The sequence below is a fragment of the Rhinopithecus bieti genome, unplaced genomic scaffold, assembly GCF_001698545.2.
Source record: "Rhinopithecus bieti isolate Rb0 unplaced genomic scaffold, ASM169854v2 scaffold_66246, whole genome shotgun sequence".
In the NCBI taxonomy this organism is placed as follows: domain Eukaryota; kingdom Metazoa; phylum Chordata; class Mammalia; order Primates; family Cercopithecidae; genus Rhinopithecus; species Rhinopithecus bieti.
This window is the reverse complement of record NW_016826110.1, coordinates 389,836-394,558: the sequence shown is the minus strand read 5'-3', so window position 1 is coordinate 394,558 and position 4,723 is coordinate 389,836.

Sequence of the window (4,723 nt, the reverse complement as noted above, 5' to 3'; positions counted from 1 at the left end):
CTCGCCGCGCCCCCTCCCGCCCCGCGCCGTGGCCTATGGCCGCCCGCCGCGCGCGCCTCCCAGTCCCGGATCATCGCCCTCAGAGCGCAGGGCGCGCGGGGGAGCCCGGGTGCGAGGCGCTGCAGCCCCAGGCCAATGACTCTTGACCTCGCCGCTGGGAGTCACCAGAAGCTGGCGTCCGCGTTGGCGTGCCTAGGTACCGGCCGGGAGGCCAGCCCAGGGGCTGCCCGAGGGGACCGGAAGTGCCCGTGATCCTAATCCTCGGGAACCATCTGGCGGCCGCTTGGGTCCACTGCAGGGGGCTCCCGAGCTGCGCCCAGCCTGGAGAGGCCGCACCTTCGTTCCCGCGCGCTCCGCTGGCCTCCTCTCCGTCACTGGGACTGTGCATTTTGCCCGCTCAGACCATGGCTATGCTAAATACCCATCTTTTCTTAGTGAAACTCTGGGCACTCTCCTGGGAAGCACCCCGGGGACCCAGACGAATTTCAACATTACTTTCTCGAAGATCTCAGTATTTTGGAGTGACGATGGAGTTCTGAAAAAATTTTTTCAAGAATCACTCGGAGAGCCTCTTCAGTTTTAGTGTCTACCCTCGCATTGAATTTCTGACCTTTCCTTAAATAAGAATTATCTTGGAAGTGAATATCCGGATCTTTTTGGGTCTAGCACCTTGCCTTTTTTTTCTTACAAAATAATCCTCCTTACGCCCCACCTCTCTCAACTTTTCTGCAATTTCTCCTTCCTGAATCACCAAAATGGAATGTACGACGTTTAATGGGAGCACTTAGTGAGGGAAGGGTTTCAGAAAACCTCTTTCACTTTTTAAAAAAAATTCTTTAATGGTCATTAAAATGAATGAACTGGATTCACTCATTCAGTACAAATTTGCTGAGTACTGCCTGGATGATTATTGACTCACTGCCAAATGGCTCTCTTTTAATCTTTATTTAATAGGTTGGTCAAGGAGCCACTGCTTTTATCTAGGTCCTGGCAGCAAAAGGCTGAGATAACCCAGTAAAATCTTTATGCTAGCAGCTAAATAACAAAAAGGGAGTATCATTAGTAAACTTGTTAGAAACCCAAGAGGCAAGATGCTTCTGGATTCAGAGAGTTCAAGTAGTTGAAATGCCACTTGATGGCTTAACAGCTGGGTGTCTTTGGACAAGTTACTTAACCTTTCTGTGTATTGGTTTTCTCACAGGCCTGTTGGCAGGAATAAATTAGATAATCGGTATTAAACTAATAAGTGATGTGGTCTGCACATTGTAAAAACACTCTATGAACATTGGCTGTTTTTATTAGTAACAAATGCTTTTAAGCAAAACTTAAGGACTCAGCCTTCAAATGTTTTTGACTAGAGAAGCTATTTGGCAACTTTTAAGGCATGTTCTCAGTTAATCCATGCACACAGATCCTTATCTGTTTGAGCTTGTCCATTCTAAAAGTAGTTGTCCCTGAATTTTTATAGAAGTTAACTCAAGAAGCACTACAAACATCTAAATAAGGTGTAGATCAAGGTTAATTATGACTTGTAACTAGATGTATTGTTCCTTGGGACTTCAGGCTTTTTTTTTGATAGGGGGAGTGCTCTAACTGAGCATGGTTTCCTTAGATACTTAGAAGAAAATTTAAACTTCGGCCAGGTGCGGTGGCTCATGCCTGTAAACCTAGCACTTTGGGAGGCCAAGGTGGGTGGGTCACCTGAGGTCAGGAGTTCGAGACCAGCCTGGCCAACGTGGCAAAACCCCGTCTTTAGCCGGATATGGTGGCAGGCGCCTGTAATCTCAGCCACTCGGGAGGCTGAGGCATGAGAATTGCTCAAACCCGGGAGGCCGAAGTTGCAGTGAGTTGAAGCTGAGATCACACCACTGCACTCCAGTGGGGGATAAAGCTGGGGGATAGAGCGAGACTCTGTCTCAGTTTAAATTTCTTCCCTTTGGCAGTAGCAACCTGTTTAGTCAAAGGAGTTTGAAGTCCTGGGCCAAGGAAAAGACTAAAGGTTTTTGTAAGCACATTGATGCACTGGTCTGTGATTTATAGTATTTATTACTCACAAGCTATTTATTTTATTTTATTTTGAGAGACAGAGTGTCTGGAGTCTCACTTTGTTGTCCAGGCTTGAATGCAGTGGCGCCAACCATAGTTCACTGCAGCCTCGTCCTCCTGGGCTCCAGAGTTTCTCTCACCTCAGCTTCCCGGGTAGCTGGGACTACAGGTGAACACCACCACAGCAGGGTAAGTTTTTAAAATACCTTATAGAGAGAGGGTCCCCCTATGTTGCCCAGGCTAGTCTTGAACTCCTGGCTTCAAGTAGTCCTCCCACTTTGGCCTCCGAAAATGCTGGGATTATAGGCATGAGCCACCATGCTTGGCCTCACACAGGCATTTTTAAAAATACATAATTAATTGATTTTCCCCCTTTCCAAACAGTGGTGACACAATTTAAGGAACCCAAACTGAAGAGATGTGAGGTCATCAAATCCTAAGGTGCAGGTTTTCAACCCTTAAACAGTTTGCTGAATTTTCTATTTGGCCTGCCCTGGAATTGTATTACTGAGACGTTGGGGGTGCTGATTGATTACAAGCTGGCTGATGATTCAGGCCAGATGGAGAGGCAGAGAAATGGTCCATCAGGGCAGGCTAATGGAATGCAGGGGCACTGGGGGTCATGATCAGAAAATGCAAGGCAGAATATAGTCACAGTGGTGGGAAAGGGACAAGCAAGGGTTAAGTTGGGAAGAGCTTACCAGACAATAGAAGCTGAAGACTGAAGGTAAATTTGATTGCCAGAGAAACCAGACTTTGGATTTGTCAGGCGACAACAGCAGAAGGCTTCTCCTGAGGAACTAAGATAAATGAGCAAAGTTCATTGCTCAGTGCTGCCTTTTTAGAAGCTTGGCTTAGGACTGCCCGAGGATAGAATTAAAGACGTCAGATTCTTTCTCCAAACATTTACTGAATTCTTACTCTGTTCTAGGAACTGTAACTGATTTAAAAAGATAACTAAGACAAGTCACTACTCTTGAAAAGCAACTGTTTGTACATTAAGACGTCAATAATTTCAGATAATACAATGTTTGAGGCAGAGGCAGGTGCAAGCTGCTAAGGAAAGCAGAGAGAAGGAAGTCTTTCTTTTCTTCTCCTCTCGTCTCCCCTCCCTTCCCTTCCCCTCCCCTCCCCTCCCCACCCCTCTCCTTTTCTTTTCTTGAGTATCCCTTATCTGAAATGCTTGGGAACAGAAGTATTTGGGGGTTTTGGATTTCTTTACATTTTGGAATATTTGCATATACATAATAAGGTATCTTGGGGATGGAACCCAATCCTAAACAAGAAATTCATTTACATTTCATATATGCCTTATGCACGTAGCCTGAAAGTAATTTAATACAATATTTAAAATAATTTTGTGCATGAAGCAAAGTTCGTGTACATTGAACCACCCATGTAGGCCCTCTGTAGTTGTTTGGCATCATTATCATTCCTGACTCTGAATTTATATGCTACTGATAAGCAATCATTTTCTTATAATTATTCACACATAGTACTTAACAGGAAAATATTTTGTTAATCATTAGTACAGTGAAGAAATAATGTGTTTAGGTCAACTGAGCAGCACAGCAGCATCACCACAATACCTGTATCAGCTGTTAAACAACGGTAACAGCAAACAATGGCAGGATTTCAGTCTCTAGATATGGTGCTGTGTTTTGGTTAAGGTTATGTAGACCGTATTTTATATTTTAGGTAAGAAGAAATGTCAGAAGCAGTTGAAGGACCAGAAGGTGAGTCCCCTAGGGATGAGGAGTCAATCTGCTGGATGGATTTTAAAACTCTGTCCTCTAGAGTCATCTGCTTCATTAACAATGGTTTTTGTCTGAGAAGGCGCTGTTTGATTTCATAAGCTGACATGGTTTCTTGTTCTCTTATACATTCATGCTGCTCTAGTGCTTAAAAAAGCCCATCACAGATTTTCACCATGTCAGCTATAGACACTTTTCCTGCTGAGTTAACATCATCTTTATCATCCACTGTGGCATCATTTTGGTGCTCAAAAATTTTCAGATTTTGGAGCATTTTGGATTTCAAATTTTTGGATCAGAGATGTACAACTTATACAAATAACAGCACATTGACAGGTTGTGTGTGTGCATGATTTTTGGGAGACACTATTCAGCCCACTATAGTCAATGACTAAAGGAGCCTAATATGTAATAGTCTGAGAGATAGGAGGACAACCAGAAATTTACAGTGAGAAAGACAGCGAAGGAAGGGAATGTTTTGAGAAAGACTGAAGGGCTCCTAAGAGGATAAACTTATATCTTTTATCTCAGAACTCCAGGATCATAGATTCAATTATCACTAACCAATAAGAGTAATACTCAATTGCTTTAAGACTGTTTTGGGTTCTTATGCCAGCCCATGTCTCATCAAGGAGTAATCATGAGATCGTGTCTTAGTGTCTTAGTTCATTTAGTGTTGCTATAGCTGAACACCCGAGGGCCGGTACTTTATAAAGAAAATAGGTTGATTTGACTCATGATTCTGAAGGTCAGAAAGTATAAGAGCATGATACTTGCATTTGCTCAGCTTCTGGGGAGGGCCATGTGTTGTGTCAAGACATGGCAGAGAAGTGGAATGCTGAGGGGACATATGCAAAGAGACAAACACTAAAGGCTGGGCTTACTTCGTAATACTTGTTCTTGCATTAACTTATCCAGTCCTG